This window comes from Myodes glareolus, chromosome 2 (genome assembly GCF_982192425.1).
Source record: "Myodes glareolus chromosome 2, mMyoGla1.1, whole genome shotgun sequence".
In the NCBI taxonomy this organism is placed as follows: domain Eukaryota; kingdom Metazoa; phylum Chordata; class Mammalia; order Rodentia; family Cricetidae; genus Myodes; species Myodes glareolus.
The window spans coordinates 103,413,614-103,438,096 of record NC_142027.1 but is presented as its reverse complement, the minus strand read 5'-3'; the positions used below and the strand labels follow the sequence as shown (position 1 = coordinate 103,438,096).

General features: G+C 45.7%; 1 protein-coding gene across 1 annotated transcript in view; it reads left to right on the top strand.

Moving 5' to 3' along the window:
- Positions 1 to 24,483, top strand: part of Sdk1 (sidekick cell adhesion molecule 1) — a 944,655-nt gene that overhangs the window by 363,777 nt on the left and 556,395 nt on the right. The gene's annotated exons all lie outside the window — the stretch shown is intronic.

Sequence of the window (24,483 nt, the reverse complement as noted above, 5' to 3'; positions counted from 1 at the left end):
TCTATTGCTAATCACATTGTGAGTAGTTAAACCCTATCCCAAGGTCTTCCTGCATGCCCCACATTTAAGATATGTGTGGAAGGCAATTTTTCTCCATTTGGAGCTTTAAGTGGTTAAAAAGAACATTGGATCCATATTTATTTTTTATCTGAGGGGTATACGTAGTGATCAGAGGATATATTTGGGGGGGAGTCCTCTCTTTCCACCTTGTGTGAGACAGTTATTTGATACTGTGTACTCCAGGCTAGCCCATGGGCTGTCTCCATCCATTCTTCTTTAGGAAGTAGTACTGGAATTATGGGCACCTACTTCTGTACTCTGCTTCATATTGGTTCTGGGGCTCTGAACTCAGGTCCCCATGTTTGTGAGATGACCACTTTATACCCTGGGCCATCGCCCTAGTCCTTGATTATGTATTACTTAACTGGGCAGCTTATAGTCACACTGAAAGGTAATACTGCAAAGACAAAAATGTTCAAGGATAAAAATTTCCAAAAAGAACCATGGAATACTGTGTGCTTGGGGGTAAAAGTCAAATATTTATGCTGCCAAGGGGTTGCACACAGATAAAAAATGCATGAGGGGAAAAGTTCTTGGTTCAGTTTTTGGGAAGGATGTGTGTGAGACATTTGCTGAGTGGATTTCAGGTGAAACTGTGGGAGTTAACTGGGCTAGACACTCACTTTCCCCCTTAGCAGGTCACCGTGGTCCTCCTTTTCTAAGCCCAATGGACCTGTTATCCCGCCTTGACCTCTGAACCCTGCATGGGCCTGCTTACCAAATGTTTCTGCTTTTGCAGTCAGAAACAGGAAAAAAATAGAAATATGTGAAACAGGCATGTTTCAAAATGTTTGTTAAAAAATACCCATTACTTTAAATGGTGTGGCTGCTATGCCTTTTTCTGTATTTGAAGTTCCTTGGATATTCACCTTTGTATTGATTCCAATCCTAACAGAGGCTTCTTGGGATTGGGTGAAACAAAAAGGAAGGATCAATATCTCATTGCTGTGGGAGACCGTTCTGTGGAACAGAAGGCTGCTGAAATGCAATTGGGCCTAAATGTTCTGGAAAGTTCCAGTGTAGAACATGGGAGGGAGGTGGGGTAAATGCTGGGAGAGCGCCGGGGTTTAGAAGGTGGGCTGCATTAGACTTCTTCTCAGAGACGGAGCTCGTCATGTCAAGGGCTCGGAGTTTGTGGTGTTGGGATCATTTTAATTCACCTGGTAGCAAATAAATGCACCTTGGTTCATGCATCAACTGTGTGAATCAGACCCGCCACCTTCATTCAAAGTATGGAAGGGCATCCATTGAATGAACTCTTAATTTTTACAATGAGATATCTTTTAATTTCATAGGTTTTTTTTTTTTAAAAAAAATGCATATTCATGCTAAAGACTATTTACTTCCTAACGAGCTAACAACATAACTGTGTAATTAGAGTCTGGACACAGCGTCCTGTCTAACAAAGGGTCTGCTTGCAAGCCTAAACCTGTTGCTAAAGCCCCAGCCTTGGCAGTGTGGTGCATACCTCGTCTTCAAGAAGGAGATGAGGCTGATTAGGAATATTTACGCTTCTACAAGGCCCTTTAGCTTTGTGTTTTCCACCTCATCATCGCCCCACATCGCCTAACTGCCTGCTGTGTGAGATGTCATGAATCAGCGCGTGTGGGCTATTCTCCACCAGTTTATATGCTGTTCCAAGACATATTGTTTCTACGGAACTTCTACTTCAGACCCAGGCGGCTGCACACAGAGCTCAGAGGGCAGCAGATCTGCCCCATATCACCAGGGCTGCCTTTGAGATCTGAAACATTCCACCCGAAGTCCGTCGCACACTGAGCACAGGTCAAGCGCCCACACCTAGTTCCAGCCTCGGCATGTGAGGTCCCTTCCTGGGGACCTTCTCTGTCGGGGAGGATCCTAGCCTCCCCCCCCCCCCTTTATAACATTATCAAATGACTTTTAAAAGTTGACCTTCGGACTTAACATCAAGTCGATTTTTTTTTCTTTTAAAAAGAAACAGTAACTCTGATGTTTCTAAACTTGAAAAATTAGTTAAATAGCCTATTAATAATCCTAGCAGCTATTATTTATTGAGTACCTACTTGAAGCATATCTTCTGTAATCCTCAGAATTGCCTTCTGGGGCACTTAAAATTAGCTCCACTTACAGCTATCAGAGCTGAAGTTTAGAGATAGTGATTCACCCCAGGGCACACAGCTGGCAGGCTGCAGAAGTAGGGCTGAAGCCTGGCTCTAACTCCAGGCCCACCTTAGCCTCCCCATCAGGCCTAGGCTCCTGTTTGCTTTACTCAAGGAACATGCCTCATACTTTTGATCATTTCTTCCATGACTTCAGGGATTTCCCCTCATTTATTTAGAAGCCCAGCTTTCAATTTGAAATAGCACGGGCTTGTGTGCGTTTGGGTAGTTGGTGAGAAGGGTCAGATATCAATATAGTTCAAAAATAGAATTACAAGGGGTTTCCTTTGGATTAAATGTGGGATGTAAGAGATGGAGAGAGGTCTGGGCAAACCTTAAGATCTGGAGCCTGATTAGCTGACCCGAAGTGGACAGAAAATTTTAGGAGAAGAATGTGTGCTTGTGTGTGTGTGCGTGTGTGTGTGTGTGTGTGTGTGTGTGTCTGTTTATTCTGGTATGGTAGTGGTCTCTTCAATTCTTTTTGGACATGTTATGTTTGTACAAGTGCACTCAGTGACTAGATAGTTACATATATCAGACTCAAGGTCACTAGTGAGGTCTTGGTCTATTAATCCCCTTGCCTACCTGCAAATCCATGGAATACATGAAGCATTAGGCCAAGCCCAGCGAGTTACAGTACATCAGTTGATGCTCTTGCCTGCCACAGAGACTGACTGATTGCATAGAGATGTAATAAAGAGGAGCGGGCTGTGTCCCGCTGCCTGACTAGCTTACACCCGAAATAATTACACAGAAATTGTATTCATTTAAACACTGCCTGGCCCGTTAGCTCTAGCCTCTTATTAGCGAACTCTCACATCTTGATTAACCCATTTCTATTAATCTGTGTTTACCACGAGGTTGTGGTTTACCCGCATGAGTCTAACCAACGTCCGTCTTGGGCAGGAGAAGCATGGTGTCTGCCACATTTCCCTTCTTTCCAGCATTCTGTTCTGTCTACTCCACCCACCTAAGGGCTGCCCTATCAAAAGGCCAAAGCAGTCTCTTTATTTAACCAATGAAAGCAACACCAAGAAAGAAGATCCTCCTACACCATAGAGAAATTTTATATTGGTAAACACAGAATGTCAGAGGAAAGCATTCTGCAGGAACAGGACCTGTGCCTGTGGTCCCGGGAGCTTAATGGGCTCCCAAGGACCTCCAAGCCTTAGGTCCTGGAGCTTACAAACGTATAGGTCATATGGACAATAGAAAGAGATGTTGCAAAGGCATTGAAGATGGGAACACAGATGGGAAGAGGGACAGAAGGGGAGAGAGAGACTCTAACTAGCATAGCTATGATTTAGTGCCTGAAGCCTGTGGCCCGCCACATGCCCTAATGCTGCAAGTTCCTTTTACATTGTCCTTGGGCTTTAACCATTCCAGAATCCATGACCTGAGTCTTCCAGGGAACTACAGTCTCATTTCCCCCAGCATCTCCCCTCTGAGAGGAGAAAGGCTACCCATCTCTCCTGTTGCACAGGAGAAGGAGGTAGCCAATAGGGTTCACTGTTACCATCTTGCAGTGGTCCTCTTCAGAGTCTGGGGCTCTTCCCAGCATCCTCTTAAGATTAATGGCTTTAGTCAGAACTCCAGTAGAAGAGGAGCCATTATATTGGCATCCCAGTTAGTCTATCCATGTTAATTCTTTCCGCCTGTAGGTCCTGTCTACCTGGGGTGTTTCCTAATCACATCTAGGCTTCTCCTGTGGTGGTATCCCCTGAAATCATACTTATTTCCATAACTGCATGGCCTCATCTATAAGGCAGAGGTGCAGTCCTGGAGGGCTGAATGGATAGGTGGTTGCCAAGACATGTCAGGTGGCATCTGCACTTCCCTAGCAGAGGGGGGGATGAAGTGAAAGCAACATGCTGCACAGAAAATGCCTGTTGACATAGAAAACCATCTTGGAAAGGCAAATGATGTTTTGAAAGCACCGAGGGTAAGTTATACGGAGAAATTTGAATAGATGATTATGGGTTTTATGTATCTGAGGAGAGAAAAAAATTGCGTGTTTATTCTTCTGATTTACTGAATCCAAACAGTTAATTTGCTGTCTTCTCCTGTCACAGTTGAAGACAGCTTTGTCTTATTAATGTAGTCTAAGTTGAAAACAGAGAGTTCTCTATGTTATCCTGGCTTAGATCTGTTTTCTTTCTTTCCTTTTATTTCTCAAGCTTTGAAATGTGAATCTGGATGCCATGCAGCGTTTTCCTTACCCCCAGGAGGTAATTCATGCCAGCAGTTATCAGATTAGGAAGCAAAAACTTGGTGTGTACAGTGCCATTCTTTTGCTTAATTGCAGGTTTTTGTGCTCAGATTGCATCCTGTCGTCTACCTGACAGGAATGTGTGAACACAAGCATTCTTGCACATGTTTTTCTGGAAATGTGAAGTTTATAGATCGACTGTTTCAAAGCTCCAGTCGGCTTTGCGATAGATGGCTCGCCAGTAACGATCTGGACTGTGAAGTATGGGCAATAAACAGCATCCCAGGTGACTTACAAACAGCCTGGCTCATAATTGTCCAAGCTTAAATACTCAAGCATCCATTAACTTATTACCATTTTATTTCCGCGGTTCCAAGAAAGATCTGTTGAAATTAGCACTTGTGTTGGGAGCCACAACTCAGTGCTTGCGTGAAGTAGATCTGGTTGTAATAATATTTTTATAGTTAACAGAGCTTTCAGAATAATGTGCTTTAAAATTTTTTATATTATATTTTATGGGCATTTTGTGACTGTTTATAGTACATATCTATATGTGTGAAGTGAGCCTTACTTAGCATAAGTAAAACTGGCTAGAATGTGGGGGTTCCAGCCCAGCTTCTGGTCTTGGGCAAGTTACTTTTCTCCCCTTTACCCTATTGTTTTGTGTTTTTTTTTTTTTTTAAAAAAATAGCAATGTGCAGGGAAGTATTTGAAACTTGACTTTCTGTACAGTGCTGATAGGAAGGCTGATGTCCATGGCCAGGTCTACTGCCTCCTTTCCCTCAGCACCTCTATCCACTTCTCTCCTTCTCTCTTTCCCTCTCTCCCTCCCCATTACTCCTGCTCTTCCTCACCCTTGAGTCCACAGATACTTACTGAGTACCTATCCAACGTCTAGCACCAGTGTGGTTGCTAAGCACCAAGAGGAAAGCAAGGCATTCAAAGTGTTGTTATTGGTGAGGCCATGTTCCAGTGTGGGAACAACATGTAGGAACAGATGCTAAGAGGATGTGACCAAGGAGAGGCAACAGGGTACCAATCTAGGGATAGGGATCCTTTGAATTGAGTATTAATGTTTGGGGGGGGGGGATTCCCTCAGTTGAAAATGTGCTTTCTTTGCAGTCATGAGGACCTGAGTTCAAGTCCCAGAATGTACATTAGAAAACTAAAAAGAAGCATGGTGGTATGTGTTTATCATCCCTGTACGGGGGCTGTAGAGATAGGAAGATCCTTGGAGCTCATGGGCTGGCCAGCCTAGCCTGCTTGGAGAGCTTCAGGCCAATGAGAAACCCTGTCTCAAAGAACAAAGTGGACAGGTTTTGAGGACCATCACCAAAGATCATCCTTTGGTCCCTACATATATGCATGAACACTCATCCATCTGCGTGTGTGCACATACACATAAATAAATAAATTTCAGCCACTTTGGGGTTATAATTTGCACATCATAAAGTGCACATATTTTCAGTCCATCAGTGGGTGAATTTTTGCAACTGTGCCCACAGAAATGTTCTCCCCCGTCTCAGTGGAGAGAGCCCCGCGTGCTTTTTCCTACAGCTCCTCTCCCCAACTAATCTAATTACCATAGATTGGTGATTGTTTCTTATTCTAGACTTCCATATAAATGGAATCATTGAATATGAAGTCCTTTGTGTCTGACTTCATTCATTCAACCTAATTTCTGTGATAGACTCAATATGACATTTAATAATAATAATAATTAGCAATTTTGGAGTTGCCAGGCAGTGTTTTAAGTGTTTTATTTATAATGACTCATTTAATCTTCACAGCAGCCAGTGAGTGGGGACTGCGATTATCCTGGATTTACTGGTGAGAAGAAAGGCAGACAGAGGCCAATAGCCAGGCAGCGCTGGCACTGTGAGATTGCAGAGTCACCCTTCCAGGCCTTGCTGGCCTCTCAGGATGATGTCTGCAGCTGAGGAGCACCAGCCATGCTCAGCCCCTAAGGATGTATATTCCAGGCAGAGGCCAGATGCACGGAGTGGTTTGATGTGTTTGCTGGAGTGACTATGCTAGGTCAGTTGTAAGAAAGGAACAGGCAAAAGTAAAGAGGCCCCCATGGAGACAGAATCTAGAAATAGGTAATAATTTTATTCTGTGTACAGTAGAAAATCCTTGAAAGAGGAGACCTCCTATTTTAGAAAAAAACTCATATAACATAAAAGTTAGAATTTATTTGTTCATGTGTCTATATATGGTGTACACAGCATATACACATTTGATGTATGTGTACATGTGTGAGGCTGCATGTGCAGAGCCACGTGAGGCTCTCTCCGTCCCCACTTTATTCCCTTGAGTCAGGATCTCCCACTGAACATGGAGCTGGACTGGCGGTCAGCAAGGCCTCAGCAATCTTCCTGTCTCTACCTCACGGGCACTGAGGTTACAGCTGTTCCTATGGCCTTGCCCAGATTTCTTTTGTAGGTGCTAAGAACCTAAGATCCTCATTCATGTACGGAAAGTGCTCTTAAACGCTGAGGCACCTCCCCAACCTGTTGTAGCCATTTCACTGTGGCTCAGTGGCATCAAGCGTGCTCACAGTGTCACCTAGCCATCACTCGCATCCACCTGTAGATGCTTCACTTTGTAAACACTAGCGCCTTGTATTTGTTAGACGTCAGCTCCCGCTCCCCAACACTGCCATCCTACCTCTCATCTCTAGAAATGCGGAGTACTTTGTGAGGACTTCAGATCCCAAGCAGTTATAAGAGCTGATGTAGGGTGGCCCATGTTACTCTTCAACCCATTTCTGCCAATGTTTGTCTCTTACAAAGCCAGTACGACATCACAGCCAGGATACTCGCTCAGGTCCGGTCCGCCCCTGGGCAATGGTATGGGAATGAAACCCCATGTACATAGTCTTTTGGACTTGGCTTTTGTCGCTTGGCAGATTCTCTGCTTCATCAGAGTTATCACCATGTGAATGGTTGGTTTGCTATTGTGTGTGAGTGCTGTGTGGAGGCTCCAACGTTTGTATGGTCACTGCTCTGTTGAGAGATGTTTGGGATGTCTCCACAGTGGGGCCATTATGCATACAGCTACTGTGAATACTCTTGCATGGGTTTTTCTGTGAGTGCGAGACTTGTATTTTCTGGGACAGACACTCAGGTGCTAGTGGCATGTTCCATTTTTGGTTTTGTTTTTTAAGGTGATATTCCCTAACTTTTCCAAAGTGACTGTTCCATTTCATGTTGACAGCAGCAATAAGTGCAGAGTTTCTCTGCTTCCTTTCTGGCATGCAGTGTTGCTCCCATTTTATGTTTTCCTTTGTCCATCCTGATAGATGTCTAATGATACCTCATTGGTGTTTTTTCTCCCCTCATTGAGTTTTTAATTTTCATCTCCCTCAGTGGTGAATGATATCGACCATCCCTTCATGTTGCTAATTACAGAAAGAAAAGATCCAAACTCCTTGCACTGCAAAATGTTTTCATTTGTCTTAAAAGTCAAATGAAGGAGTGAAAAAAAAAAACAGAGTCTATACTGCTAAACTGAGAGAGATTGTTCTGGTAGATCTGAGACAAACACTCAGATTAAACACAGAGATACAACTTTAGATACTGTGTAAGGGAGATTATCGAAGATACAGAGAGCGGAGTACTCAATCGACACCTAGGAAATTCCAGAACAGAGAGTGCGCGTGTGTGTGGGGGGGAGGGGGGGATATTGGGAGAAATCACTACTGTAATAGTTCCCCAAATAAATACTCTCCAGAGACAAGAAGTCAAACGAACTTCAAGAGGGACAGATACTTGTTTCAAGCCTGGGCACGCTGTGGTTTAGCTGCAGAACTTCAAGGCAAAGGTCTTGAAAGCAGCCACATTTTGAATCAAGCCACTTTGTAGAAGCCAGCTGCCAGTGGTAATGGAGGAGACAGTGCCTGTTGCCTCCAGGGGTCCAAGTGACTATCTGATGCCATAGCGTCATACACAGATGCTACAGCCAGGCAAGTTAGCCTTCAAAGGCCAAGGGGGATGGGAGGCCAAAGGTCACTGCTGCTTCATAAAGCTCCACAGCAGCCAAGCAACCTTCAAAGGTGAGGGCAACAGAGGGGGTCTTAAGACATGACCGTGTCCAAAGACTTCAGACTGAGTTTGAGGGTGGATGCTGAGTCTTGAAGGAGATACAGCCTCAGAAATGTCAGTCTTCACTTCAGTATTTTCTCTGAGTTAGAAAATGGTTAATATTAAAAATGTTTGTGTAAAAAATACAGTGGGGATAGCAAGTAAAGATAGCTTTGGGGTCCTTTGGCTGTCATTGTCTCGGGGAGCAACAAGTGTCCACAGTGGGCGCAACAAGGCAAGGGACTTGGCTATTTTGTTTTGATGTAATGTGATACATGTGTGCTGTGATGTATGTGGGCGCACAAATACAGGTGTGCTCACAAGGCCAGAGTGGGTGCTGGGTGCCCTGCTCTGTCACTCTCTGCTTTATTCTCTTCAGACAAGGTCTCACTGAACCTGGAGCTTGTTGGGTTTTTGTTTGTTTGTTTGTTTTTGCTGTGTGTGTGTGTGTGTGTGTGTGTGTGTGTGTGTGTGTGTGTGTGTATTGTTTTGCTTTTGTTTTTTGTTTTTTCTTTTTCTAGGCCAGTAATCCTCCTGTCTCCAGCCTCTATAGTCCTGCCCGTGTGCAGTCACACCATGATATTTACATAGTTTCTGGGAATTAGAACTCAGGGCCTCCTGCCTGTGCTCTCACCCTCTCAGCTGCCTCCCCAGACCAGGGGTTCTTCTTTAAGGTAAAGAATCCCGGAGGCCCTCTGCATGCCTGTAAAAATCATCAGCTGACACGGGATGGTGTGGAGAGCAAGGCCCTCATGAAGATGTGGACTGTATTGTTCCCACCTGGCTGGCCTCCAGAGGTCTGTGCTTTAGAACCCTGGTGCGTGGTGAGAGGTGGCTGAAAAGGCCTCGAAGATTGCTGTTCTCTTACAAACAGCCAGGCGGTGTGACAGCAGGTTACCTCATAAACAGACTGTAAACAGATTGTGGGCTCTACCTACTAGCAAATACATTCTCAAATGTGAGGTCCCTCTCATCCCAAGATGCATAAGGGATAATGGAGGCTGCTGGTGCCTTCTTTGGTGAGCCCCCTGAGCTGCTGATGTGGCAGGTCACATTCAGGGCGCCATCCCTGTGCAAACCCGATCGGCATGGGGAGGGGCACTCTTCAATGACTTGGTTCCATTTGAGTTGGCAATGTAGTGTTTAACTTTAATGACAAGAGTTTAATATTCTATGTAGCGATTTTTCATTTGAAATAAAATGCCACTTCATTTTACGGGAGCAGATCTAGTGACAATAATGCATTTCTTTACAAATATTAGCCTATTATACATCTTAAGTCAGTTGCACATAATTGCATTTCACCAACTCCACATAATACTTTAATTAAAACTAGGATAATTAAAATACAGTTTTAATGAGCAATAAATTCTACAGTTGCCAAGCCTGGAATGTATTAGTTGAATCGCACCTTTCTCTCTTTGAGCTCTTAAATTTGTGTCTGCATTATGTTTTGACATGCCGACAATCATAAGCAGGAGGCCTTTTTAGGTGCATATAATAGTATGTCCTAGGAAATAATGCTTCCTTATGGCTGTCTTATCTTGTGTATATTCCTTACAGATCACTGGTTATTTATGCTAACTCTAATCCCTCCAGGCAAGGAAAAGGTTCCCTTTGTCTTTGAAGACCCAACATCTTAGCATGGTGATTGGTCATACTAAGCGGTGAACATTCATCTCATGGACAAGTATCTTTTGAGTGGAATAAATAATAGCAGGTGGCTCATTCTCGGGAGATGGACTGTGTAATGTTGAGTGTTCACTCTCAACTTGGCAGAGCCTAGACTCTCCTTGGAGACGGGCCTCTGGGCATACATTGATTGATATGGGAAGAAATATCTTAATTATGGGAGACACAGTTCCTTGAGTAGGGCATCCTGACCTGTGTGAAGTAGGGGAAGTGAGCCGAGCGTGCATTTTCTTTCTCTGCATCTTGACTGTGGATGTACTCAGCTCGCTCCCACAGATCTTGCCACAGTAACTTCTACACCCTGTGTCCTGCAACTGGAACAGTGAACCAAAGCGAACTTTCGCCCCTTTAGGCTCTTGTTGGGACATTTTCCACAGCAAGAAGTAAAGAGACGAAGGCAGACTGGGACACAGAGTGCTTGGGTTTCAGTCTCAGCCCTGATACCTACTGGCTGTGTGACACCGAACAAATCAATGAACTCTTCTCAATGAAGTGGAGATAATGGTATATCTTAAACAGTCATGGAACTCTGACAGCTTCTTGGGATTTGGGCTGGAAAGACAGTGGGGAATATAATGGAAGGTGTGCAATCCCAGTCTAGCCTGCAGAGTGAACATGATATAGTAGTGATGTTTTCTCAACGCTTACCTCTGGTAATTATACAGGGTGTCTTAGTTGTTGTTCTGTTGCTGGAAAGAGACACTGTGACCAAGGCAGCTCTTATAAAAGAAGGCATTTAGTTGGAAGATTGCTTACCACTTTACATGGTTAGTTCAAGATTATCATGGCAGAAAGCAAACAGGCATGGTGTTGGAGCAGTAACTGAGAGCTTTACATCCTAATCCACAGACAACAGGCAGAAAGAGAGAAACTGGGTCAAAACCTCAAAGCCCACCCAGTGACACACCCCCAAAGAGGCCATATCTACTTCAGCAAGGCCACACCTCCTAATCCTTTCCAAACAGTTCCACTGACTGAGGATCCAACATTCAAACATAAAAATCTATTGGGGGGCATTCTCATCCAAACTTCCACACACGGATTCACACTAGTGTCCAGTCAGCTCCTCACCCTCTCATTTGGAAATTTTTGTTTGTAGATCATTTTTGCATGACGAATTTCAACCCTAGGTTCATAATACCTTGTAATGCAGGCTACAGGAGGTTCTGTCTCCCTCCTTTACTTTTTCCTTCTATGTCAGGTGCACTGTCCTTCAGAAGTCCAATCCAGCCCTACTATGGCTGGGCCATTAGCGAGGCATGATGATCGTGAGGTTTGTGTGCACTTCATTCTGCTTGTGATTTTCACTGCATCTAGTTTGGAATATCAATGCCATGTTATCTGCCCCTGGCTCCTCATTTCTTCCTTTGCTCATTTACAAAATATGTGATCATGCCTATATTATCAGTTAAAAGTTAACCATTGAAAGGCCAAGCTCCCGAATGGTGTTTGTGCTTCAACCCTGACCGAGGGAAGATAGCTAGAGGACGCAGTGGGGAAGGGTTTGTAATGCTGTCCTAGCTGAACCCAGACCAAGGCTGTGGTCCTTCACCACAGCTTCTGGCTGCAGTTGCTGTGCATATTCAAGAGAGCCAAGTCTGAGGCTCGGTCTTAAGCTTTGAGGATGTTTCACAGTATGAAGAGGTGTCCGTTCTCATCGGGTCTTAGCCCAGGGTCTTTGAACAAAAATTCGGGGCACCCACACTGAGTTATCCCAGCTGGGCTCAGAGCTCAAGAAGAACCATGAGATATATCTCCCATACCAGGACATTGGTCCCTCCTGGGTTCAGGCTTTCTTGGATGGCAGAGAAAAAGGCAGTAAGGCATGTGAAAGGGGCACACTTATATTAGCTGGAGGACCTGCTCCCGATGGCATCCTGTGTATAGGACAGGTGCCTACTAGGCACCTTAAAAGTCCTTAAAAGTGAGGCATGTCACTGTCTGTAGGGGGAGGGGAAGGAGGTTGCATGAAGAACAAGAAAGAGGCTGTAGTAGCCTAGATTCGAGCAGGAAGGGCAGCCATAAGAGCCAGCTGTCCTGCCTGCTCACTTCCTGAGTGCTCTGAGGACTGTATTCCATACATGGAATAAGGTCCCACCCATCTAGTGGCATGAACACAGTAGACCATCTGTTGGCCCGGGACTACGATGAGGGGTGGGGAGAACTGGCTGTCCTCGGGAGGATGAGAGCCTAGGCACGAGGCTGAGTCATATGCAGCCCATGCAAATCACGGGGAGACATAGATGTTCTTATCTTCCTGCGGGGCTGCTCTCAATCTTCCTGGCAGGCTAGTAAAGAAAGCAGACCCGGCCTTATCACACCAATTTTGCAGATGACAGCATGTGGGAGAGAGAAGCTAAGTGATTTAAAGTCAAATACTATGTGAATGAAAGCACTGAGGACGGACCTCAGTCTGAGAGTGACACTTCTCTGATCATTTTTTGTGTGTGACTGTTCCTGACAAAGTTGATCTCAGCTTGCCCATCAGGGTGGTGAGGTAGCAAAAGGGCCCTGTGCTCATCTTGGCTTTTGGCTTCCTGGAACCATATGCAGCCAGGTCGCCCTCAAATTCCATGAGGCATTTGCCAACCCAGTAGGGCTTTGGTTTCTGATGTGATAATCAGATCCCGTGGCAGGTGGAAGGGTCTTTTGTGAATTACAAAGTGTCATCTCCACGCGATCTCTGATCCTTTTGTCCCGAGGGCTCATTCTTTGCTATAGTCAGAGCTGACCAAAGCCTAGTTAGATATAATTGCTGTAGTATCTGCCTCCAAGTGACACTCCTTGATGTCAAGGTCATCTTTCTAGCTCAGTAGTAGGTTCTGTGCCCGGAAAAATCAAGAGGAAGGTTCTGGTGTCTCTAGGCTGTTCTCTCAAGTGTTAACACAGCAACCTCTCTCCTTTATGTGGGAAGAAAACATAATGAAGTTCAAGATTTCTGTTGAAAGGCCCAAGCTAAGACCAGACATCCCCCGCTATGATATGTGGGTACCATCCCGTGGCCACTCAACTCACGCACTCTTTAGTTGGTTTGTTTCCTTTGAGTGTGCATACGTGTACACACCTGTCACCGCGAGCATACAGGGGTCAATGGACAATGTCAGAATTCAGTTTTCACCTTTTACCTTGTTTGAGGCAAGGTCTCACTTACTCACTATTTTGTATACCAGGCTAACTGGCCCTTGAACTTGTAGGCATTCTCCTGCCTCTACCTCCCATATTGCCCCAAAGAGCTCTGGAATCATAGGCATGTGTCTGGCTTTTACATGCATTCTAGATTTCCAAACTCAGGTCCTCACTCACGCATTGCAAGTAATTACCCAGCCCTTATTTTTTTTTTAAATAACAGCTTAATTAAGATAAAGTTGGCTGCCATAAGACTCTCCTAGCCCAGCGAGTCAAGCCATTGGCTTTTGTGTGTCTACAGGTCTGGCCAACTCTCACCACAATCATAATAATCTATCACCCCAAAGAAAGCCCAGGCCCATTTGTAGTCATCCCCATTCATCTCTCCTACCTGGTCTGGCCACCACTTACTTTCTCTCTGTCTCTGTGGATTTGTCCCCTCCGTAGCCTTTGACCCCTCATGTGGCTGTAGTGTGCAGTGACCCCTCTCCTCCTGTCCTCTCCTCATCACCTCTGCACAGCTCACATGACAGGCTTGTTTTCTTTAACTGTCCCCTCATCTCTAAGTTCTACAAAGTAAAGGGAAAGTGCTCTTTCTTCACAAAATGTTTGCCAGATGCCTCTCTTCTGTCAGGCACTCTGGTTACTTCTGGTGTGATGTCCATCGGGTGACTGCCAAGTTTCTCCCGGTCTGATAAGGGAAAACTGACAAAATTGCCGTAACGAGAGGACAAAACATTTGTACCAAAGCACGAAGGAGAAGCAGACCGCAACATGAAGAGATGGGCTGGGTAGCCGGTGATAGCGCTGTCTGTAAAGCATTTGCCTGGCAAGCATGAGGACTGGCGTTTGATCTCAACAGGGGGAACGCTAGGCATGGTGGGTAGGCAGAGAAGGAGAGCCTGCAAGGAACCTGGGTGACTGCCATGCTATGAGGTGGATGAGCCAAAGGGAGGTCAGCGGGGGCAGGTCCCCAGTTGATGGTCACATGTTCCGATTGGCTCCAAGTGCAGTGGTGGGTTTCAAACTTTGTACGAGCCCATTTATTCTAACCTGGCTGATGTGAAGACCAGACAGAAAGGGGAAAGAAGCCGAGAACCCTAAAGAAGCTCTTTAATATGTCCTGGTGAGGGTACCCTCAGCTAGTTAGGGCAGCACAGAAGAACTGGGCGAGGAAGGCACACTAAAGCTGCAGTTACCAGAGCTATAGGTCTTAAACATGGGCAGGGCAGAGGGTACAGTTGGGATACCTGGTGTGGGTTTCAGCTCTTAGATGCAGTGTGTGCCTAAAGGACAGCAGCAGAACGGTTTAGAACATGCTAAGTTGGAAATGCTCCTGAACTTCTGAGTTCGTGTGTGCAGAAACCTGGAACTTACAGGCAAGATGGGGGTAGAGCTGTCGAGCTGAGAACTGGGCGGCGGCATGTAGTTGTTTTGGGTTTTGCCTTTGAGACTATGTTTGAGCCTTCACAGTGTGACTGAAGATGACCTTGAACTCCTGACCATCCTGCTTCCAACTCCCGTGTGCTGACATTACAAGCATGCAACACCATGCCATGTTTATGGATGAAACCCAGGGCTTCCTACATGTTAGACACCTCCTCTACCAACTGAGAGACATCCCTGTTTCTATCATAGAGTCCCAGGAGTGATATTTAAAAATGTGGGAGTGGATGAGCCCTTTCAGCGAGACGGATTCTGAAAAGGAGAAAGGAACACGGAGAACTACTTACCCCTAGAGGCAGTGGCAGGAGTGAGTGCTCACATAAGTCCAGAAAGGGATGGTAGAAAGAGGAAACATACCATGGCAGCCCAATGCCACAGTCACTAAAGGCACTCCCCACTCCATTCCAACCCAAAAGTCAACCGTTCAGCAAGAGGCAGATTCCCGCACAAAATGAATCAGGAAGAGACTGAGGTTAGGTGAAGTATGGGGAAGTATGAGAAACAGAGGGAAAGGAGGAAGAGGTAGGGTAGGGCCTGTCTGAACAGCTCCTTTCATCTGGGCTGAGACCGCAAGTCCTGGTCTCAGCCCCATCCTGGCGGGAAAAGGGTCCAGCTTTGCCCTTCACTTTAGCTATAAATTAGAAGGCCCCGGGGAAAATGTGCTCTGGACAGATTAGAAAGTTGAACATCAGACAAACCCGGCAGTGGGAGTTTGTGCATCCCCCCGGGATAATTTTTCTTCCTGTTTTAGTGCTTGGTCTTTATCAGAGCTGACGGGCATGCACTGTTCTTACCTTGGGAAGTTATAAATGAGGAGCCATCCCCAGAACTTATTTATCTTTAAGAGCATGAATCTTTCCTTCTTCAGTCTCGACTTGCCCATTCATTATTACGCAAGGTAAATTATTACATCTGGGAGATGAATCATGCCTGTTGGGGATGCACACCGTTTGTAGTTTTTTACGGGTAGGGATGTATTTTAATGTGTGAAGCAGTTTTGAGAATTGCCTATGCTGAGTAGTTTAGAGTCCTTAGAAGTCACCTATATGGACTCTTTTTGTGATCACGATCATTCTCACTCCTGTGCTCACTCTAGAACATCGACGGGAGGTCATTATTGCCTACTATAGTGGTCTGTGTATGTCACCTTCCAGCCTTGCTTTCAGAGCTAGTATTTTCTCTGAAAACACATCATTGCAAGTACTTTAAAACACTAATTCACTGTAAACAATTTGATTTGCTCCTTTTTTATTTTTTTTACTTTTAAAAGGGATGTATGCAAAAACAGTGTGGCTGGATGCAGTTATGTGCAAAGTTAAACTGGAGCACAGTTTAAGAATTTTATCACAGGAAAGGAATTTGGGATAGGACTTGTGTTAATTAAAGTGAGGGAAAGGAGGCCCTGGCATCCTGCCATTGGCTCGTCTCTGATCCTTGGCTGTGAGGGGAGGTCTAGTTACTTAGTGCCTGGTCTTCCTCTCACACTCGGGGTGAAGTCTAATAAACGGCACACGCCCTGGGTATGGCTTAGTTATGTCTTTGATCTAATGATGAAATAATGACCGGTGGCAAGCGTAGAATTTTTTTTAAATGCACGTACTAACTGAAACCAAGACATTCTAAATTCTTGATGGGAAATTCCCCTTGGTTTAGTGATTTCTTCTGCTTTATTTTTCTTAGAATCTCTGGGAACAGACAACAGGTTGTCTTAGCTTCCTCTCTGCTACTGTGGTAACAACACTGCCTTATGTGCAACTTAAGGGGGGAGAAGGTTTATTTCAGCTGAGAGTCCAGGCTCAGCTGACCATCCAGGGTTTATTTCAGTCTGTCACTGTCTGAAGTCATAGAGACCAGAGCTTGAGACGTGGCTTCTGCAGTAAAGAAACAGAGGGCTATGGCTGAACGAGCTGGTGCTCACCTCACTTTTGCCATCTTTGCAATCCAGGAACCCTTTGCTTAGGGAATGGCCCCACCAGCAGTGAGCAGGTCTTCCTACCTCAAACTGAGATAAAATTTTCCAGAGATATACCCAGATGACCATCTCCCAGGTGATTCTAGAGTATACAAACGTGAAGATTAACCCTGATGGTTGTTCCTCATTGTCAACTTGACTACACCTAGAATTAACTAAAACCCAAGCAGTTGGGTATACCTGTGAAGGATTTTTTTTTTCTTAATGAAATCATTGAAAGTATGCAGACACACTTTTAATCCAAAAATATTGAGGTGGGAAGATCCAGATTTAGTCTGAGCCACCCTGTCTGCTGGCAGTCTATATAAAGGACATGGAAGAAGGAAACTTGCTCTCTTTGCCTGCTTATTCTCCCTCCTGTCAGAAAGTCCATCTCTTCGCTGTCATTAGCACCTCCTTTTTGGGGATTCTGGTGTATACTGAAGACCAGCTGAGACATCCAGCCTGGTGGACTGAACAGCTACTGGATTCTGGGATCGTCTATTCATAGGCAGCCATTGTTTGATTAGCTGGACCACAGCTTCTAAATAACTAATAATTCTCCTTTATATGTGTATGTATGGTATATGTATTATATATACACACATATAAAGGGGATACCTACATACATATATGTATATGTTCATTCTATACATTCTGTTCCTCTAGAGAACCCTGACTAATGTAAACACTAAAAGTTATCCTGGTAAAATTTGGAAAAAAGTGCACAGTGGAAGCTATTGATGTGAGTTGTGGTCAGAGCATTTGGTGATATGTAGAATATGTGTGTTTATTCTTATACTCAAGGTGTACTGTTTCATGCAGAAGCTCAGCTCTCAGATCCGACATACCATAGTCATGAAGGTTGGGTAAGCCACTGGTGCATCCATGTTGTCCTCTCTTCCTCTGTGAAGCTGTTAGAGCAGCCTGCCTGCCTGGGGACTCGGGGACTACTTGTGAACACACGTATATGTCTATCTATAGGGCCCAGACTAGTGCCCAGCCACAGACTGACCATGCTAGCTGCTTTCCTCCCTTTATTTCAGAAGTCCTCCTGACCCTCCATCCACTTTCCACGATTTTCGGTTATGTACAAAGAACGATAGTCCAAAAATGTTACCTAGGAGAGTCTCGAAGTAAGCAATCCCAGGTTCGAATAACACGCCCTACTGAGCAGCATGGTGATAATCTTCTCCATCCCACCAAAGAGCACGGCTTCTGCTTTGTCCTCTGTGCTGCTCGGTGCTTGCCCGTGTGTCGTTCCATAGCCGTCCTTGTTCCCACTTTGGCTGTGGCAGTACCACAGGCTGGGGCTGAAGTTAGCCTTGTTGTACTCAGTAATGCCACCAAAGCTGAGATGAGTGATACAAAGGGATATGAGGACAGAAAGCATGCAACCTGGCTGGTTAACACCGCTCTGAGTGGCAGTGGGGAAACTGTGGCTTATACAGGGCTTGGGACCATCTGGGCCATCCGACAGTCGGTGCAGATCTCGAGGTGCATTTCCTGTGATAAGGAGGGTCTGCTGCATTACTGCTCACTTTGATGTTTCCAGCATGGGAGTACACAGTGGATGTTTTCTTCTCTTGGTGTTAGTCCAAAGATAAAAGGCAAACTTGCATTTTTTTTCTTTTTTGCATACTGGATAACTTGCATACCATCTGGAGGCATGGAAATTACATCCTCAATCCTCTCTGTGCACACAAGTCCAAATCTTTAATGGCAATAGGTAGGATGGGGCTGAGGAGGCAGTGGGTGAGATCAGAGCTCTGCCTTCTGAGCCATGCAGGCTTCAAGCGTGCCATATACACATGGTGCACATGCTGCCACCCAGGACCTCGTCTCTACCTGCAGAACGCTTGTTGCAGCATTGTAGAGTCTGAAGTGAGGGGATGTCCCCAGCTCCTTCCCTGACTTATATGCCAGCCCCCAAAGTAACACACGTAGCCCCATGGCCATCTTTCCTGGGTTCTAATTGTTCATTTCTAGCCCTAATTCTTTATTTAGTTAGTTGTTAGTGCACGTGTTCTTATGTCTGAATGTAAACGTGAAGACCAGAGGCATTTTCACCGTCCTTTCTGAGCCAAGCTATTTTCATTGGCCTAGAGATTGCTGATTCATCCAGGCTGGCCGACCAACAAGCCCTGGCTCCCCCTCTCTGTTGCTGGGACCCAAGTACGCATTCTCACACCCAGATTTTTATGTGGTCTCTGAGGTCTTCATGCTTGCCTAAATTGTCTCCCCAGCCCCAGTGCACTGTTTCAGCAGACAGAAGACAGACTTGGGCACCAGATGGTCTTTCTTGTAATCCCACGAAAGGAATTCTGACAAGTACTGTAGTAGAGAGGGCACCTTGTTCCCCAGCTATAAGGAAAGAGGGCACTTTGTTCCTGGGCTAGAGTAGAGAGGCACCTTGTTCCCAGGCTGCAGGGCAGGAAAAGGGCAAGGGCAGCCTCGTGTCCTCCAAATGTCCCCCAGTTGTGCGGGATTTGTAACTGTAAGATGAGGTAATGGAGCTTCTGTGTGGACGGACGTGTGTCAGACAGCCAGTACACATATTTCATTTTGGCTTTGACGAATGCCTTCCTGGTATTTTGATTTTGTTTCTGTATCCTTGGACCTGTTATTACAGCAAAAGGCTGTGGTCCGTGCTTACATACCAGGTGATAAAATGGTGACCCTGGCCTTCAGAGTGAGCTCTATAATGATATGAAAATGCCCTGCTCAGAGGGTAGACTTGCCCTGTCTTCACACTGCGGGGAGATTGAGAAGCTGAAGCTTATTCATAACCCATCCCCAGCCTTCATTTAGAGCATTGAACTAAACAAACCATGGAGGGAAGCCCAGATCCTGTTTGTGACGGACCTTCTTGGAATGGCGCTTGCGGTTCACTTTCTGTAGAGCTACCCTGTTGGAGGCACATGCTGAACCTGGGGGTGTGCCCTATCACCCTGCAGACAGTGAGAGAGGTATTGTTTTGGCCCCTGCAGTTAGGGGAGTGTGTGTAACATGTCATCAGCTCATTGTGGTTTGTCTCGGACCTCTCAGTCTCTGGGGAATCCAAAGAAATTAGCCACCTTACATTTTCATAGCTCCTGCAGGCATGAACGCTGCCCTATTATAGTTGTACCATTTTGTTTGCTAATGTCAAAAGTGTGGAGAACAGACAGATGAATGCTGAGCAAAGCAGCCATGCCCCATGAGCAGAATGGGGTTCATTTCCACCTTCCTTAGCTGTGTTTCACTGCCTCTACTCCATAACTTGACTGGTTTCCTCAGGTGTGCTTGACTGGTAAACGAGTAAGCGTGGCCTATAGCTCTTCCCTGACCCCAGCGTCTCAGCCCAGCCTCTCTCGCCCCTTCGTGCACACATTTCTCACACCTACGTCGTCCTCTGAGTGCAGTTCCGTGCCTGCTGAAACATGCCTGGTACCTGTTGAAACTGGCTGGGGACTGCTTCCCCGTGTACCATGGGGAGACGTTTTTCTTTCTTCTCAGCAGAATGGTTGGCCAAACCACAGCACATGCCTCAAGGAGGGCATAAAATTCAGGAAGGTGGGAGGGGTGCCTGGGAACAGCATTTCTGGAGGAGCAGCCTCTCATCACAGCGACCGCACAGCCACCATTCCAGCGGGAAGCACCAGGCTCCTACTCCCTCAGCCCAGGGCAGCCCCAGCTCCAGTGAGCTTGGTCCTGAACGGCGGGGGGTTGGTGGGACTTAGAAGCCTGCATGGCGTGCTGCATGCAGCTCCTGGGTGGAGGAACATCACCTGTGAGAAACGCAAAGCCTTGCTTCCTGCATGAGAGATGTTGCTGAGTATAGCTGAGATAGCCCATCGTTCTCAGAGAGTATAGCTGAGATAGCCCATCGTTCTCAGAGAGTATAGCTGAGATAGCCCATCGTTCTCAGAGAGTATAGCTGAGATAGCCCATCGTTCTCAGAGAGTATAGCTGAGATAGCCCATCGTTCTCAGAGAGTATAGCTGAGATAGCCCATCGTTCTCAGAGAGTATAGCTGAGATAGCCCATCGTTCTCAGAGAGTATAGCTGAGATAGCCCATTGTTCTCAGAGAGTATAGCTGAGATAGCCCATCGTTCTCAGAGAGTATAGCTGAGATAGGCCATCGTTCTCAGAGAGTATAGCTGAGATAGCCCATCGTTCTCAGAGAGTATAGCTGAGATAGCCCATCGTTCTCAGAGAGTATAGCTGAGATAGCCCATCGTTCTCAGCGAGTATAGCTGAGATAGCCCATCGTTCTCAGCGAGTATAGCTGAGATAGCCCATTGTTCTCAGAGAGTATAGCTTGAGATAGCCCATTGTTCTCAGCGAGTATAGCAGATATAGCCCATTGTTCTCAGAGAGTATAGCTTGAGATAGCCCATCATTCTCAGAGTGTATAGCAGAGATAGCCCATCGTTCTGAGAGAATATAACTGCGGTAGCCTCTCCTGCTCAGAGAGAGCTGTTGACCACATGGACAGCAGACATGGGAACGATCTTCATGTCTTTGATTAAATTCTGATTACTAACTCAGATATCCTCAGTTCTATGTGAAAGCAGAGAGACGATGCTGTCAGTCCCTAAGCTGTCTGTCCTCTCATCCTCCCCAGTGACCCTCACCTATCAGCCTGGCCCAACCGGACACTCAGGCAGGTCCTGCCTCTGCTCTTTAGCATAAGGGAGAACTCATATGGAAGTACCTATCATGGGGCTAAGGAGCTATCTCAGTCATCAGGTGCTTGCTGAGCAGGTATGGAAATATGGGATCAGACCGCTAGCACCCATGTCAAATCCAGGCATGGTGGCACATGTTGTTACCCCAACAGTTGTGGGGGTGCAGCAATAAAATGACCCCAGAGTTTACTGACCAGCTGGTGTAGCCAAAATTGTAAGTTTAGATTCACTGAGAAATCCTAGCTCAGAAAATAAGATGGAGAACAATAGCATTTGACGTCTACCGCCTACCTCCACATGTGCATGCGTGCACAAGCAAGCACATGACACCCTCACACACGCATATAATGCACATACAATAACACGCACTCATACACACACCACGAGAAGAAAGCTACACGTCAACTAAAATGCACCGCTCTGCCCTTCTTCCTGCCCTAGCCCCTGGTTCCTTCCGAGCATCAGAATGAACTGATGTTTATTGGAGTGCCAGGCCTCACTTTCCCTCCCCTCTGCGCTTCTCACCTATGACACAAAACACTGCCTGTGTTGGCACTAAAGAATCTCTCTTGGTTTGATGAATGAAACTTTGTGCCCTGCCTGGTAAGTTAATAAACGTTTTTCTCCTAGTTTCTTTTTTTTTCTCCTTTTTTTTTCTTATTATGAGGAGGAAGGACAAGACTTTGGCACAGCACTGCTGGCAGTAGCCTTCTGTGGCCATTGTGGGACACAGAGGTCGCTGGCTAAGGGATGGCTCTGTCCCGGGTTCCGGCACCGTGGCAGTGCTCAGTCTGCCCCCCTCCCACTCTCCTCACCCCCAGGGTCTGGAGACAAATAGCGGATTCATGTTTGAACTGTTCTTTTCATATTAATCTGCCCATTAAAGCACATTTGTGAGAATAAAAAGAAATCAATGAGAAAGCACACGCGTCAGCGCTGGCAGCGGGCAGGCGGCTGGGTTGTTCCCTGCCTACTCAGGTCCTGCAGGGTGGAGTGATGGGGAGCCGCCTCGCATTCCCTCCTATGTATCCAGCTCAAGCCCCAAGCGGCAGGCATTGGCTGGTGCAGTCATATGGCACTCTGATGAACCTGGAATTGTAGTGGGTTTTTAATTTAGTTTTTCTTGCAAGGACTTGTGTATTGTTTGTTTGGATGCTTTTATAGTTTGGCAAATTTTATGATACAGCTTTGTTTTCTGTTTTCTTTTTCCCATTAAGTGTTCCTAGAAGAAGAAATAAATGATAAAAAAATAAAAATCCCAATGAATTATAACATATGCAGTTTCCTCTACATAGCTCTGTACCTTGCAGGATTGTTCTAACCTAACTGTAGGTAATTCTCTTTTGAGAAATATACACCCATGAAGTTTTTTCATAACTATATTATTATCAAAAGCACATCTTTGTGTAGAGAAGAGTGTAGTCTCCTACTTATTCCATTATCACAGCATCATTTATTTCTTTTTTATATGAATAATTTGTGGAGGAACATTTAAGCCTATAATGACTTTTTAAATCTGTTTTTTTTGAAAAATTGGAGCTAAATGAAAAACTATAAATAAGTAGCTGACTCACGGGGAAGGGCAAAGGCAGGTACCACTGAAAGTGTGAGGAAAACAGATAGCACGCCCCGCTTCCACTTGGGGGTTTCATATAAATCAAAGGCCTTGAAGGTTTAATTTTCCAGCAGACTCTCATCCGTTTCTCTGAGCACGGCTTTCTTCAGTTAAGGCACGAAGGTGTGCCACATTGAGCCTCTAACAACCAACATATATAAAGGTGGATTGTCACTTGTGTGTTTGGCTCTTAGAAGCTAATTTACTTTAGCAAAATGTCTCTGTGGGATTAGGATAATATAACACGTTCTATAAAGCATGTTGCTTTCCTCCCTAGCTCTCATCATTGAACTTCCGTTTCTCCTTCAGCATCTCTAAGCATCAACACACAGGTACCGAGTAAAGCACAGTCTTAGCCTGGCTGCTGAAGCTCTAGCAGCAGACTCCATCTTAGGGACTGACAGACAATAACCTTTACTATAGTCCACAACTCACCCCGAGGAAATTATGATATGGGTCCATATCCCCTCCTAGGGAGATAACAGTATCCTTGCCTGTGGTCCGTACCCCATCCCAGGGAAATGATAAACACGGTCCACCATAGCAGGGAAGGCATGGCAGCAGAGGCATGAGGCAGCTAGTCACATTCTGCTTGCTGTCCTGAAGTTGGTGGTGGCGGGGAATGACAATGACAGGAAGTGGCTAGGCTGTGAAGTCTCAAGGCAATCCTCTGGCAGCCCCACTTCCTCCAACAAGGCTCCGGCTCCTTATGGCCCACAGACACTGCCCCTGGGACACAAGTGTTCAAGCACAAGAGCCCAAGGGAAATCTCACCTTGATAACAGGATAGCCCCTGTATTTTGTTTGTCTCTGTGGCTGTTTGCATTTGCTTCTGTTTTGTGACTGATGAACAGAAATCTTGTCTGCAGCTTCCGCGCTAATGAACAGCCCCACCATAAATAACTATGTGTACCTTCCTGATGCATGGAGTCATTGGGTTGTCATGTGTGTCTGTTTTCAACTGAGCTAGAGAGTCAAAGAGACTCAGCCATTTTATATTCCTACCACTATCATGGGAATCCACTCTGCTGAACCTTGGTATTGCCTGTTTAATTATCCTCTCTCTTTTTTTTAAAAAAAAATAATAATCTGGCGTAATGGCCTTTCACTGTGTTCAGTTTTGTTTTGTTTTGTTTTGTTGAGGCACGGTCTCATGTAGCCCAGGCTGGACTTGAACTCACTCTGTAGCCAAGGATGACCTTGAACTGTCTTGATTTGTCTTCTTTTCTCTCCCTCCCTAGCTGGAATGGTAGGGGTGTGACACCACACCATACCTGGTTTGATGCGGTGCTGGGAATAGAACCAGGACTTGGTGAATGCCAGGCAATCCCTTACCAACTCTGGCCCAGCGTGTCACTGTTGTTTTGGTTAGCATTTCCCCATACACAGTGGATCAGCTGGTTTTTGTATGGCTTTGTTTTTGTCAACTGTGACTCTTGTGCAACTCTGGCTTCACCATCTCTTTTGCCCATTTCCTCTGGTGG